Source organism: Crassostrea angulata, chromosome 4 (assembly GCF_025612915.1).
Source record: "Crassostrea angulata isolate pt1a10 chromosome 4, ASM2561291v2, whole genome shotgun sequence".
NCBI classification, from domain to species: domain Eukaryota; kingdom Metazoa; phylum Mollusca; class Bivalvia; order Ostreida; family Ostreidae; genus Magallana; species Magallana angulata.
Genome location: NC_069114.1, coordinates 31,880,980 through 31,898,285, shown reverse-complemented (window position 1 = coordinate 31,898,285; position 17,306 = coordinate 31,880,980).

The following is a 17,306-nucleotide window of genomic DNA, read 5'->3' as shown; positions in this document are numbered from 1 at the left end:
ACTAATTTACTGTTAATGTACGTAAGTAAGTTAACTAAAAGAAACAGCCAAACCGTCTCCTGTGAGACTTTGAGTCTAACATCGTCATGGTTATTTCGTGCAGTCCGTGATTTTTCATAGGTCGCTATAGGTTTGGACCAATCGATGCATGTCGGTATCTGTCCTGTCATTTTCTTGTCAGTTTCAGCCGCTGTAGATTTCGACCAATCGATAAATGGGGCGTGTAGATTTCAGTTTGGCTGTTTCTATAGAGCTATGAATTAACTATAAGTTTCCGTAAGAAATAGAGGGAATCATACTTGGTAGATGTAAATATAGCTCTGTAGAAACTGACAGGGCTGAAATCTACATGATCCAGTTCTAACCAGTTTATCGATTGGTCAAAACCTAAAAAAAAAAAAAAAATCACGGATCATGTTGATGTCAGACTCAAATTTCTTTATTTATAAGAATAATTGGCTATTTCTTCTTTCTAAAGTCCTGATGTACATTTAAAATAATTTAGATTATGTATATTAAATTTTTTTTTTTTGTTTGTTGTTGTTGTTGTTGTTGTGTGTGTGTGTGTGTGTGTGTGTGTGTGTGTGTGTGTGTGTGTGTGTGTGTGTGTGTGTGTGTGTGTGTTTTGGATTTTTTTAAAAATTATCTTTTGCATCGTACACAATTTTGATTTAATAAAACAACTTTTGCCATAATTACGGCAGTTTACCTCATGTAAGTGATGTAGTCACTTTTTTCTTACTGTATGCAATATTTTATAAATTTCAAACACTTTTTTATGGACGAGAGAATTTTAAAAAACCATTGGTCAATTAATGTTTACATTAATTTCTAAGTGTGGCTCGAATTATTTCCATCAAATAAGAGTTTGAATACAATATATAATAGGTTTTAAGACAAATTGGTTTGAAAGAACCCACGGTTATTACACATATAAAAATTCAAAAAATATTTTTACGCAATGAATGAGTGAATTTCGTATTAGGTACCTGATGAAGAGGTTGTGTTTTTTAATTCGCAGTCTAAAAGTTTTCACATTGACAACATTCAGAGACACATTCATTCCATTGAAACAGATAGTTACTATTTAGATATGAATTCAAATTAATACAATAGTTGACCACACATAGGATTCTCCGTAATACTATTCGAAGTTTTCTCTGTATAGCTACAAAGCTATATCTGACAATGCTAGTAGTTATTAGAATTATATCATTTTATAATGATAGTCTCGAATTAAAATTTGCTGATTTTTTGTTTTTATAAACACTGGCTCCCTATGGTGTCATATTTCTGCCCCTACATGCTAGATAATTTATGTCAACATGCAAGAAAATTATGTCAACATTCAAGATAATTATAGAATAATTATGTTGACATGCAAGTTGTTAATCTTTTTTCGAGAACCTAATTTTTACATGAGTAAATTGACCAACTAATGCCGAACTTAAAATTATAGATGCAAGCTGCAACATATTAACTAGATGCTGTCATTAGACAGTAATACCCGCACCAAGTGTTTGCCCCTAACTAACATTGTTTTGTACCGGTTTAATTAAAAACGACGGCCACATGCAAACTCCGGTAATACATTTAAAAGTTATAATTTTCATAACTGAAGGATGAGAACCCTTCCCATAATACACACGAGCAGCACTTAATGTGCAATTTGGGGTTGAAGTGTTTGCAGTGAATTTTCAGTTAATCAATAATCTTAACATTTCATGTCATAGAAAGTATAATGATCTATATAATTATTACAAACAAAATTAAAAATTAAATCATGCCCCTTCCCCGTGGCGGTTGCCGGTGTAATGAAGAATAATGACCCCCGTAGAATAATGACCGGGGGTCATTTTTCGACCTAGAATAATGACCCCCCCGGTCATTGTTCTACGTAGAAAAATGACCCCTTTGCCTGAAGAATAAGTGTCATTTTCATAAAAATGAGCACACTCCAAATGAAGAAAAGTGACCCCTGTAGAATAATGACCCCATTGTAGATTAAAGTTTTCAGTATATTTTTTTATTATTTATGAAATAGTCTTTACACTATTGTAATTTTTACTGCTGCAGTTTACAGAAAGTAACAGAAATTATAATGCATATTCAAATAAACTTAAAGTGAAAGAAGGGGTATAGCTTAGAAAATGAAAATCCTTCCGTTATGACGAGACATTGACGTATTGCATCGGGGTATGGTTGTCAACTTAAAGGGGCATGGTCACAATTTTAGTCCAAGAAAATTTCCGATCTTAATGTTCACAATGCTTTAGTAAGGCATTTTTAATATTAGGCAACCAAAATTTAAGTGTCATTCGTTGAGTTATAAGCAAGTTAAAGAGCTTGCAATTCTTTGCTATATAAACAAAGCCTTTGTTTACATTTTGAATGTTGAAGTGAAAATTCTAATTTTAGACATAATGAATGTGTTAAACGTAAGGAACTGTTTATTTATGCTTAAAAAGAATAAGAAGTTAGACAAATCAGCTTGAAAAAGATCTTTTACTGGTATATTGAACCTATGTAAACAACAACAGGGCACGAGCCTTGTTTACATGACAAAGAATTGTGAGCCCTGTATCTTGCTTATAACTTTACAACTGACCCTCAAATTTTATTTGATCAGTAGAAATGCTTTCCTTATGCATTGTAAATAATGAAAACAGAAAAATAGAATTTGACCAAAATCGTGACCATGCCCCTTTAACAATTACATTTACATATATCTATGGTGTTCCGATAGGGCCACTCCGACCTTAGGGCGAAGATACGAAGTTGCAAAGGCGATAGTGCGAAGGCGAAGGAGCAAAAGTGCGAAGATGCGACGACGAAGCGCGAAGATGTGATGCCTAAAGTGGGAAGGCCAAGGAGCGATACTACTTTCGCTCCTTCCCAACTTCGCACTCTTGCCTTCGCATCTTCGCACTTTCGCCTTCGCCGTTTTTGATTGCATTCAGCAAGTCTCGGTCGATTACATAGAATTTAATGCAGGCACCGTACTCGCCAAGGTTTTTCGATTAATCCAGGCTATTATTGGTACGCATGCGCTAGGCCATCGCGCTTACTATGAATGTTCATAAATATTTTAATGTGTACATGTGACATATATGTTTACCAGTGCTGGCTATGCCTAAACATTATATACTCCACACAAAATTTAATGTCCACCATAATGCGTACATTTGCATTTTCAGACTCCTGTCACTTACCAGCCGTCTGTTTACCGAGGACCAAGCACAGTAACAATCTAATTTCATTATGCTACACTCCTTGCTCATGCATGGATCTAGAGGGGGGATAGGGGGTCCGTCCCCCGGGAAAATTCAATATTGATAATTTCAAGCAGTAAAAGGGGAGAGAGGGGTCCGGACCCTATCCCCCTGGATAATTTAATTTTATTAATTTTATAAAAATAAAATTTCCAAAATATGCCTCGGTACACTTAAACGATAGAGAGCTCCGTAATTCTAAAACATAGGTAATCACAGAATACAAAGCTCACCTTTTATAAGGAATCACCTTTATGAGACCATCTTTATCATATCATATGAAAACCATCCTTTATGATCTTGGATATTCATGGATTCTGTTTTGACACATTATCGTATATCATCTGTTAAAAATTGTATGATAACCATATGATTATATGTTAATCAATACAATAATATAAAATTAAAAATTGCATCCTATCATGCTTACAATATATATCATAAAATTCCATAAAATACCGTACAAAAATTGTGAGATATGATAATGTAACGTATGATATGACATTGTATTGTGTTATACATTATTGTATTTGATCAAATAATACAATATCATTAAACAAAATTCAATATTGTATTATATGAAACAATATCATATTGCAATAATACATCATAACATTTACACATGTGTTATTATATTGTATAATATAGTATGATATGTATTATATGATACTGTATCATATTTGATAAATAATATGATATTGTATTATATGATACAATATAATTTGATACAATATTGTATCATATCAAATGATACAATATCATTGGATGAAATAAAATATTATACAATAGATTTACATTATACATATTGTATCATATGATACAATAATATATAGTACAACATCATAAAACACAATTTTATGTGATATTATAATATATCCTATAAACCAATATTATATTGTACAATATCGTATGATACGATATTTTATAATATTACAATATCACATATACAATTTCATTTTATATTATTCTTCATTACAGAAACCAATATCATATTATACAATTATTTAATGCTTGAGCAGTCAATAGACCAGCATATTTTTCCCGAGGTGCAGGGAAGAGCTCAGTATGATCTATTGCCCGAGGCCAACGGCCGAGGGCAATAGATCATACTGAGCTGTTCCCTGCACCAAGGGAAAAAATTCTGGTCTATTGACTGTTCAAGCATTAAATAATTGTTTTATTACCTAATTCCTTTTTTAGTTTTCGGGGTTTACAATTTGCATATTGCAGATAGTTTTCGTGCCATTATGCAATATACTCAGATTTTTACTTCTTCATATTTTACATGCACAAAACCTGTTGCAGGCATTACAACATCTCAATTTAATATTAGTTTACACAAAGAAGGGTGAGTCTTCAACCCATTAGATTTTAAATAGTCTTTTACCTTATATAAAGCTTTAGATTATATGATACTCCATTTTTGATAACATTGAATTTGGTTTCACTAAGTATTAAAAACAGCGTCTATGTAAAGGAATTATCATTCCCTGAGAACTATCGAAAGGATGTAACATTAACATACCCGCGTTCTGAAATACGTTGCCGGTCCAATAGATCGCAGTCTATTGACTGGCGGTCTAATAGATCGCAGTCTATTGACCGGGAGTTCAAAATAGACGCAAATATTTGATTTGTAATAAAGCAACAAAATCCCTTTGATTAGGTAATAACATACAATACTGTATGATTCAATATCATAGAATATACAATATTATATCTTAGGTAGCAATATTATAAATTGCAATATCATATGTAATAGTATCATGTGATTAAATAATTGATTAATAAATCAATATAATATTATACAATATTGTATCATGATATACAATATTATGCAGAACAATATCATGATATATCATATCATAAAAAAATGATACAATATTATATCGAATCATATAACGTTTTACAATATAACATATGGTATTATAATGTATCCTATTAAACAATAGTGTTTCATATCATACAATACTATATCATAGGAATCATGTTATATCATTTAACAACAACCACATCTATCTATCAAGCAGGTTTGAGTGAGGTAGGAGATTTCTTTAGCATCCTTGATAATGGAGATCAGGCTCTGCAGCTGAAGCAACATCTGTGTTTCATTTGTAATATAGTTAAATCAACTATGCAAGCTATCATCTATAAAACATGTGACCTGTTCCGAAAAACTAAACCTGATCAAGCATCAAAAACCTATGGCTCAGATTCAGCATTTAAGCCTGTCAGGTGCATCAGTATCATAAGACGCACCATCCATGCAAGTTTGGTAAGTTAGGACCAGTAATAACTAGTAAGATATCATCATCAGAGGGCACCAGCAATTAAAACCTTTACCTCCTCAAGCATCCCCAACCTATGGCCCTGATTCAGCATCCATGCCTGTCGGGTGCATATCATAAGACTCAGCATCAATTCTGGTTAGGTGAAGTTAGCAAGTTTGGTGAAGATAGGACAAGTAATAACTTAGATACAGGAATTGCACCAAAAACTTTAACCAGCTCCGGACGCCGACGCCGGGAGTATAGCATCAGCTCCCCTTGACTTCGTCTCGGTGAGCTAAAAAGGCGAAAGCGCGAAGATTCGAAGGCGAGAGTGTTAAGATGCAAAGGCGAAAAAGCGATAGTAGATAATAAGAAATAATTTAACGAATATTTCAAAGTACTGAGAGCACTTGTACAGAAAATATATTTTACTTTATCGTCGGCATACTTTAGTAAGTTTAGTTAATATCAAGATGAATAATGCATCAATAGTTTGTATGAGCATTAATAACTTTGGATACAATAAAGACCGTGTGATCAAAATCAAGGGGGATATAAACCCCTAACATGGGCCCTAACCTCTTATCAACGCTTTTAGAAGCAATCTTTTCTTATTATAATCGATCAGTGTTTATTATCTATTAAGATTTACTATAGTCAGGTACTCTTCACACATTTGCTCTAAAAGAAAAAAGTCTATTCATGATCACAAATACAACATTACAATAAATGTTTAGAATATTGATGTTCATGTATTACGTAGAAAAAAAAACTAACGCAAAATGATTTTTTTAAAATAGCTTTACTCAAGAAATGTATATAAGAAGAATTCATATTCCTACGTTACCTGTCCCCTTAGTTTTTTTCCATAAAGATATATACATGTATCATTCTAAGATTGACAATTCATTCACCGATGAATATTGCTAATATTATTACAACAATTATTTTTTCATGATTATTGTTTGTTAATTATAACACAATATCCTCATTGTGTATGAATCTTTCTTTATTTGCGTTATTTCCCGCCGTATGTCAATGAGAGATTTATCAATCAATTTATGGCAATGTAAGAGTGTTTTGTGTGTGCCTGCTACGAATTTGAAAAACTATATACAGCGATGTATTTACAAATTCGGTGTTATAACTTCAAAATCAGTTGAACAGAGTGAAAAATTAAGTAATTTCAAAGTCATATCTCGGATAAGGTGTAACCAATTTCTATTTATGGGAGAGGGGGGGTCATTTTTCTATGGGGGTCATTTTTCTTCATGTTTAACAACGTCAACGTCATAAGCGTCGACTAACTTGGCGCATTTTATCTCATAATAGAGAGGTTGAGATTTTAAACGTGTACGGGTACTCTTACGTGTGTTAAAACTACACGTACACGTTTTTGTAATTTATCAGTTGAGATTTCTTAACTTGTAGGATATAAATGTGTACGTAAATCGACGCAGTTTTGTGACATGAATTTATTTAGTTAATTCCAATTAAATGGTAAATTTCTTATCAATTTTCATGCAATGAAGTTTAAAAATCTATATTATGTATCACAAGAATACACTCACTCATCAATAAGATTTTATTTGTTGTAAAAAGCTACACGTTTGTAATTACGTGTAGACGACACTCTACAAGTTTAGAGAACGTGTAGAAACCATGTCGTCACAAAAAATAATGACGTAATACGCGAAGAATTTAGGTGATTCCCCTAGTTCACGTACACGTACTAGTACACGTTTGAAATCTCAACCTCTCTAATAATTATATGATAACGTTGTACCGACATAAAATACATGACATTTAACATTTATACATTACGATACAAAATTACCATTAATAAAGTTAAATAACATCAATTATTATCGTTCATTTCGATTGTCATTATTTTGTTATAAAGAGTTTAAATAGTTTTAAACATCGGGCTCAAAGTCCGTAATATACCGCAGGCATGGCGGTTAGTCCGAAAGAAAGTAAACAAGTCTATATTCCAATGGAATAAAAGGATTTATATAACCATGTAAATAAAACAAGTAAGTCACAACAACACACAGATAATTAAAACAAATGATGATATAGTCTCAACCCAGGAATCGTAACATTACCCCCCTCTTAATTGAAACGTCCTCGTTTCTACTTGGTTCACTCAATCAGCAAGTTGCAAGTGGACGGAACACTGAGTTTGTGCATCACGTCTCGCAGATGAAGATGAGTTGATGGTCTCCTCCGTCTGGGTTGCTCTACATTTAGTTGTGGTCGATGTACGATACCAGAAGGAACGCAATTGGTAGGAGCCCCCAAGAAGAAAAATCTTGGGTCCAGATGGAGGTGGTCATAGACATTTGTTCCTTCCTGTTCCTTATCCATAGGTTGCAGATCTCTCCATTCTTCATTTGTCTTGTTCATCCCATTCACGGAGCTGATGATAGTTGCTGGTGCGTCAATCTCCCGCATTTCTTGATCCTGAATATGGTTTGGCTGTTGCGATTGAGCTAAGGGAGAAAGCAGAGGTGAGGAGGTCTTGAATAACGCTATGCAGGACCTCGGTGACGGGGTGGTAGGTAGCTCAGGCGGTTGGATTATAGGCCGCTCATCCTGAACTGGTGTCCCTGGCATATCTCTCTCAACTCTTGGATGAATTCTATGGTTTCTAGTTGGTCCACCATTGACTGGGTAATACTTGCACTTTGCTTCATGAGCAAGTAATTGGCTCTTTCTTGATCTTGACATTGCTTAAACGCATCCATACTGGGAGTATTTGCACAATACTGGTTGGCTGTCATGCTTATCTCTGATGTGCCTGCTAAGTTGGCGCCATGTAGTGTACATCCTGAAGCAGGTCTTACAAGACAATATCATTGGTACTGAAAAAATTAAAGTTATTATCACCTCACAATCATCACTATTTTTCTCCGTTGGTTATATTATGAAATGTTATCAGAAACAAAGGTCACTGGATTGGTTCACGCACAATTTTAAACAAAAATAAATTATAACTGTTTTTATCGAACGCGCTTTATTGGAATTTATTTTCATTTATTTCACTTCGGAATAATTTCATCTGATCATGGTGAATATATTTTGGTTTTTCCGTTTTTGACCTTTTGACTTTGTACACGAGGTCGAATACAGCGCCAAGTACTATGTAAGGTCCTGTCCAATGGTTCTGGCTTTAGACGCGATCCATACATGTTGTCCAGGTGTATACTGCTTTTGATTTGTATTGGTGTCATATTTTCTTTTCTGATTTTCATTTACTTCAATCAATTTTTGCCTGACCTTTTCGTGGATGACTCCTATATTGGTTTTCATTTTCTCGACAAAGTCGTGGTAATTTTCATATAACTGGTCTTCCCCTGGGTGATGACCATACACAAGATCAACTGGTAGTTTCAACTCTCTTCCCAGATTTAATTTGGCTGGACTGTATCCTGTGGTCTGATGCACAGAAGATCTGTATGCGAGCATCACCAAAGGTAAAACTTCATCTCAATTCATTTGGTTTGGTTGAACGTACTTGCTAATCATGTCTTCCAGGGTACGATTAAATCGCTCGACCAATCCATCGCTCTTAGGGTTGTATGGTGTAGTTCTTGTTTTCTCTATTCGCAACATCTTGCACAAATCTTGAAATAATGTTGACTCAAATTGCCTGCCCTGATCAGTGTGGACCTGGAGTGGAACTCCATGCCTCAAGATAAATTCTTCTGTAAAAACCTTTGCTATGGTTATTGCCTCCTGGTTTTTTACTGGATATGCCTCTATCCATCTTGTGAAGTAGTCAGAAATGATAACAATGTACTTGTTACCCTTCTCAGTCCGTGGTAAAGGACCAAGGATGTCTATGGCTACCCTCTCCAGAGGTTCACCAACTAGATACTGACCAAGTTTTCCTCTTGCTGCCCTTGACGGATTCTTCCGTGCCTCACATATAGTACAGCATCTAATATACTTCACCAATTCCTCTCTAGAGGATGCCCAGTAGAATCTCTCCCGGATTTTCTCGGTGGTTTTGGCTACTCCCAAGTGTCCACCTGTGGGGTTGTCATGCACTAGCTTCATTATTTCAGTGACGCAGGCCCTTGGTACCACTATCTGGTGATAGGTTTGCTCGTTTTTTCCCATGTCCTGTAAAGCACGCCGTTTCTTATAATTAGGCGTTTCCATTGCGACCAGTATGTTTTAACTTCTGTTGACTCTTTTGCAACAATCTGCTAGGTTGGTCTTCTATCTTCCAACTTCCACTTGATGATTTTGGCTAATGATGGGTCTGTGTTCTGCTCTTTTTGTAGATCTTCTGGTGACTTCGTCACGTCATGTACCAATTTTGAGTGCTCGTTTGATCTTCTCTTAATTTCAGTATTGGATTACTTTCAGGTTCTATGCTCTGGTAATTTATTTATTTCTTATCACAGTGAATACAAGGTGAACATGGACGACGACTTAGTCCATCACTATTACCATGCTGTTTTCCTGATCGATGTTCAATCTTGAAGTTGTATGTTTGTAGTACCTCTAGCCAGCGGGCTACTTGTCCTTCTGGGTTTTTGAAGTTAAGGAGCCAAGTTAATGCTCCATGATCAGTTCTGACCAGAAAGTCTTTTCCATATAAGTAATGATGGAAATGTTTTATTGAACTCACTACTGCTAGAAGTTCTCGTCTAGTAACACAGTAGTTTCTTTCTGGTTTATTAAATGACTTGCTAAAGTATGCAATAGGTCTCTCTATTCCATCCTCTATCTGAGATAGAACTCTACCCATAGCAAATGCACTAGCATCTGTGTCTAACACAAAGGGTAAGTTCAGGTTTGGGTATCTTAAGTTAGGCACTGAAGTGAGGGCTATCTTTAGGTTTTTAAATGCTTCGTCACACTGAGGGGTCCAACTGAACTTTTCTGTTTTCTCTGTCAGTTTGTGTAGAGGTCGGGCTATATCTATAAACTGCTTTATGAATCTTCGATAGTATGAACATGTACCCAAGAAACTTCGCACATCTGTGACTGATTTTGGTACAGGCCATTCCTTAATTGCGCTCACTTTATCTGGAGAGGTTGATATCCCTTCTTGACTAAATATGTGACCAAGGAAAGCTACCTGGTCTTTGAAGAAATCACACTTCTTGGGAGAAACCTTTAATCCAGCTTCTTGTAATTGTTGCAGTACTACATCTAGATGATTTACATGGCTGTGGAAATCTTTGGAATAAACAATGATGTCGTCGATATATAAGAGACAAATTTCGAAGTTCAGACCCGCTAATACATTTTCCATTAGTCTCTCAAATGTGGCTGCCGCATTACATAAGTCGAATGGCATGACCTTGAATTGGTAAAAACCATGTGTGGTAACAAATGCTGTCTTTACTTTATCTTTAGGATCCATCGTTACTTGCCAGTAACCGCTTGCTAGGTCTAAACAACTAAACCATTGTGATCCCCTTAATGCATCAAGTGAGTCATCTATACGTGCTAGAGGGTATGAATCTTTTTGCGTTACTTCGTTGAGTTTCCGGTAATCGATACAATATCGAATGCTACCATCCTTTTTAGTTACCAATACAATTGGTGCACTCCATGCGCTAGAGGATGGTTTTATAATTCCTGCTTTAAGCATTCTCTGCACTTCCTCTCTTGCTGCTTCTTTCTTATGAAGAGGTATCCGTCTAGGCTGTTGTTTGATTGGTCTTGCGTCTCCTGTGTTAATTTTGTGGGACACAATATTTGTCTTCCCTAGGTCTGTCTTTGACTTTGCGAATACTTTAATGTGCTTTTGCAAAAGATCCCTTACCAGTTCTTGTTGTTCCTTAGAAAGGTTCTTGGTACAAGAGTCCCATAATGGTTTCATATAATTTGTAAAGCTTGTGTCTACAGCTGGCTCTATGTTGGTGTCATTCTTGGTTTGTACTTCACTTACATTTGGTTCTATTTCAGCTATAGCTGCAGAAGTATCTTAGTAAATTTTCAGCTCTTGGTCACTTACATTTATGACACGAATGGGTACCTTACATTCTTTGGGTTTAACTAGACATCTTGCAACTAATAATCCGGACTGTTGAAGGTCACGTTTCGTTCCATCTATGAGGAGTTCTTTATCATTTAGATTTGGGGGAACTTTCCCTTCAATTATCATCTCACTTCTTGGGGGAATAGATAAAGTCTCTTGAATAGAAATTTTGAACACATTACTTTGATCACTGACAGTGTCGCATACTAGCGTCTGGTCACCAAGTGTAAGAGTTCCTTCCCCTAGGTGTAACTGAGAATTATGTTCTCTGAAGAAATCAAAGCCTAGTATCATTTGTGCATCAATGTCAGCAACTATTGTTCTGTGTTCGATTATTTCCCCTTTGATTTTGAATTGTAGTACAGTCTGACCCTCTGGGACAACAAGGTCACCATTTGCCATTCTTAAATTACTATAATTTGGCTCTTACTTTGGTCTCATACATTTGTCTATTTCATAATATTTCTTTGAATGAATTACTGTGATAGACGAACCAGTGTCAATGATAGAGTTTATTTTCAAATTGTAAACAAAGACATCAAGTGTTAATGAGTTATTACTTGATCCCTTTATTTCTAAAATTTTTGGTCCTTTTTGTTGTGTAGTTGACGTTAGGCCGCTGGCGTCAACTACTTCACGTTTTCCTGGTTCTCTGGTACTTTGGTCACTACGCTGTTGGTGTGACCCGATTTTCTTTGATTCTTGTTTTTCTCTGCTTCCTGGTGTCATTGTAGTAACCTACATTCACTCTTGATGTGACCATCTTTCTTGCAGTAGAAACATTGAACTTTCTTGTTGAACTTCTTTCTGTGTTCTGGCTGATGAGAGCTATTTGGTGTGCATCATTTATGATATTTGCATCCATCGGTTCTTCTCTCTGCATACGTACTGCGATTCTGTTTCGTCTTCCGCGAGCTTGTTGAAATGCCTCATATTCTAATGCTAGTCGTACTGCATCTTCTAAATTTCTAGGTCTCCCTTGGAACACTGACCATTCCATCTCTTGCTCATTTAAACTTTCAATGAACGAATCCTTGGTTATCTGATCGCGGAAATCGAGGGGTGCGTTTGGGTAAGCCATCCTTACAAGTCGCTTGATATCTTGCATCAATTCTGTGATAGATTCATTTTTCCTCTGTACTCGGCTCTTTAATTGTGTCTTGTAAATCTCTTTCTGATTTTCTGGTTCAAATCTTGCCGATAGTGCAGAAACGAGGTTACGAAAACTATATCGATATTCTGGTCTTAGATCACTCAAAACGCTTAATGCCGGTCCCCGTAGACTCGTAGCTAACTCTAGTGCTTTAGTTTCGTCGTTCCAGTGGTTGAGTTCAGCGATCATGTCAAAATGTACTACGTAATCGTTCCAATTCATAGTACCATCAAATGTTGCCGGTGTAATGAAGAATAATGACCCCCGTAGAATAATGACCGGGGGTCATTTTTCAACGTAGAATAATGACCCCCCCTAGCTGAAGAATAATTGGATTTTTCTTAAGAAAAAAGACCCAGGGGTTATTTTTCTTCATATCAAACATGAAGTAAAATGACCCCCATAGAAAAATGACCCCCCTGTAAAGAAAAGAAATAGGTCGTCCCGTAAATAAATCGCTATATATAGTTTTTTATATCCGTAGCAAGCACACGAAATGACACAAATAAAGAAAGATTCATACACATTGAGGGTATTGTGTGATAATTTACGAACAATAGCCATGAAAAAATAATTGTTGTAATAATTTATTAAGCAATATTCATTGGTGAATGAATTGTCAATCTTAGAATGATACATGAATATATCTTTATGGAAAAAGATTAAGGGGGCAGGTAACGTATGAATATGAATACTTCTTATTTACATTTCTTGAGGAAAGATATTTTTAAAAAATCATTTTGCGTTAGTTTTGTTTTCTTCTACATAATACATGAAAATCAATATTCTAAACATTTGTTGTAATGTTGTATTTGTGATCATGAATAGACTTTATTCTTTTATAGCAAATGTGTGAAGAGTACCTGACTATAGTAAATCTTAATAGATGATAAACACTGATCGATTATAATAAGAAAAGATTGTTTCTAAAAACGTTGATAAGAGGTTAGGGCCCATGTTAGGGGTTTATACCCCCCCCCCCCCTTGATATTGATCACACGATCTTTATTGTGTCCAAAGTAATAATGAAAATCCTAAATGCAAGTATAATTCATGAACAATATGAAGAATAGAGAAGATGCGACGGCGAAGCGCGAAGATGCGGAGACGAAACAGCTAAGTTGCGAAGGCGAAGAAGTGATACTACTATCGCTACGCCTTTGCAACTTCGCACTCTCGCCTTCGAATCTTCGCGCTTTCGCCTTTTTAGCTCACAGAGACGAAGTCAAGGGGAGCTAATGCTATACCCCCGACGTCGGCGTCCGGAGCTGGTTAAAGTTTTTGTTGCAGCTCCTGTATCTAAGCTATTACTTGTCCTATCTTCACCAAAATTGCTAAATTCACCTAACCTGAATGGATGGTGTGTCTTATGATACTGATGCACCTAACAGGCATGGAAGCTGAATCTGAGCCATAGGTTGGGGATGCTGGAGGAGGTAAAGTTTTAATTGCTAGTGTCCTCTGATGATGATATCGTAGTTATTACTGGTCCTAACTTCACCAAATTTGCATGGATGGTGCGTCTTATGATACTGATGCATCTGACAGGCTTGAATGCTAAATCTGAACCATAGGTTTATGATGCTTGATGAGGTTTAGATTTTTGGAACAAGTCACATGTTTTATAGATGATAGCTTGCAAAGTTGATTTAACTATATTATAAATGAAAGGCAGAGGTTGCTTCAGATGCAGAGCCTGATCTCCATTATCAAGGATGCTATAGAAATCTCCTACCTCACTCAAACCTGCTTGATAGATAGATAGAAGAGGTTGTTGCTAAATGATATAACATGATTCCTATGATATAGTATTGTATGATATGAAACACTATTGTTTAATAGGAGAAAATATAATACCATATGTTATCAAATGAAATTGAATATATGATATTGTAATATTATATATATAGTGCCTGTTTGGGAGGGCAACAGTTGAAATTGACACCCCGAGAAAACCATTGTCAACCGACGCGAAGCGGAGGTTGACAATGGTTTTCGAGGGGTGTCAATTTCAACGTTATCCTCCCAAACAGGCACTATTTATTTTGTTATACTGAATGTCTTAATTTTTAAGAAAATTTTACTGCTTTCATATAGGAATAACGTGAATTATACGGCGAACAGTACGCGCATAATTTTCGCGCATGTAACAATTTTAAATGTTACCCGTTGCTAAGTGCGTTTCTAACGCTGAGGGTAATAGAAAGGATTATGAACTGCGTCTTAACCAATCAGATTTCAGTATTTAACATGAAAGTATAACAATATAAAATATTATATCATACGATATTGTATAATATGATATTGGTTTATATGATATGTTATCATATCACATGAAATTGTATTTTATGATGTTGTTATATATATTATTGTATCATATGATACAATATGTATAATATAATTGTATTATATAATATTTTATTTTATCCCATGATATTGTATCATTCGATATGATACAATATTGTATCAAATTATATTGTATCATATAATACAATATCATATTATTTATCAAACATGATACAATATCATACAATACAATATCATACTATTTTATACAATATTGTTACTTATTAGGTTAGTTACTGACTTACTACGGAAATATATTGGGTTGATCAATCTCATAGATGGCGAGGCGAAGAATCCATGAATATCCAAGATAATAAAGGATGGTTTTCATATAATATGATAAATGTGGTCTCATTAAGTTGATGCCTCATTAAGGTGATGCCTCGTCTTGGTGAGCTTTGTAATCTTTGATCACCTATGTTTTATAATTGCGGAGCTCTCTATCGTTTTAGGGTTCAGAGGCATATTTTAGAAATTTGATTTTTATAACATTAATAAAATTAAATTATCCAGGGGGATAGGGTCAGGACCCCCTCTCCCCTTTTACTGCGTGAAATTATTAATATTAAATTTTCCGGGGGGGGGGGGCGCGGACCCCCTCTCTCCCTCTAGATCCATGCATGAACAAGGAGTGTCGCATAATGAAATTAGAATGTTACTGTGTTTGGTCCACGGTAAACAGACAGCTGGTAAGTGACACGAGTCTGAAAGTGCATATGTATACATTATGGTGGAAATTAAATTTTATGTGGACTATATAATGATTAGGCATAGCCAGAACTGGTAAACATATATGTCACATGTACACACCAAATAAATTTATAAATTTATAAACATTCATATTAAGCGCGATGGCCTAGCGCATGCGTACCAATAATAGCCTGGATTAATCGGAAAACCTTGGCAAGTACGGTGCCTGCATTAAATTCTATGTAATCGACCGAGACTTGCTGAATGCAATCAAAAAAGGCGAAGGCGAAAGTGCGAAGATGCGAAGGCCAAACTGCGAAGTTGGGAAGGAGCGATAGTAGCTAGTATCGCTCCTTCGCCTTCGCACCTTCGCACTTTAGGCATCACATCTTCGCTCTTCGTCGTCGCATCCTCGCACTTTTGCTACTTCGCCTTCACACAATCGCCTTTGCAACTTAGCATCTTCGCCCTAAGGTCAAAGTGGCCCTATCGATATATGTAAATGTAATTGTTAATGGGGCATGGTCACGATTTTGGTCAAATTCTATTTTTCTGTTTTCATTATTTACAATGCTTAAGGAAAGCATTTCTACTGATCAAATGGAATTTGAGGGTCAGTTGTAAAGTTATAGGCAAGATACAGGACTCACAATTCTTCGTCATGTAAACAAGGTTCGTGTTCTGTTGTCGTTTATATAGGTTCAATATACCAGTATAAAAAAAATGTTTCAAGCTGATGTGTCTATCTTCTTATTCATTTTAAGCATAAATAAACAGTTCCTTAGGTTACACATTCATTAGGTCTAAAATTGGAATTTTCACATCAACATTCAAAATGTAAACAAAAGCTTAATTTGTTTACATAGCAAAGAATAGTAAGCTCTGTAACTTGCTTATAACTCAACGAATGACACTCAAATTTTGGTTGCCTATTAAAAATGCCTTACTGAAGCATTGTGAACAATTCAATTCAATTCAATTTCTTAACCAATTAAGGGCCCTCAAGGGGCAACATGAAGACTTTTGACATATACAACATCCAATGAACATAAAACATTCAATAAACATATACAAGAGAGAAAGAGCTGGATGATTGAAAGAGCTAAGACAGACTTGATCAAATAAATAGTATATATGTATATATATATATATATATATATATATATATGAAAAAAAAATTTTGGATTATATATATATATATATATATATATATATATATATATATATATATATATATATATATATATATTTATTTATATATATATATGTGTGTGTGTTTCCATACATTCAATACAGTGTCTTCTATATATTTATGTTCAACACCATACATAAATATGTCAAGATACAAATGCACATACAAATTTGAAATAGTTTATCGTATGACTGAAAAAATAAAAAACCAATATTTGAAAAGGAAATACAAATTAAGGCAATGCCTTTTATAAAAATTTACCAACAGAGTTTAATATATCTAATTATTCACAGTTTAGAATCCAAAATAATTTTTGTTTATCTTCTAAACTAGTAAAATGTTTTGCTTTAGATGAAATTAAATCAAATAGTTCCTC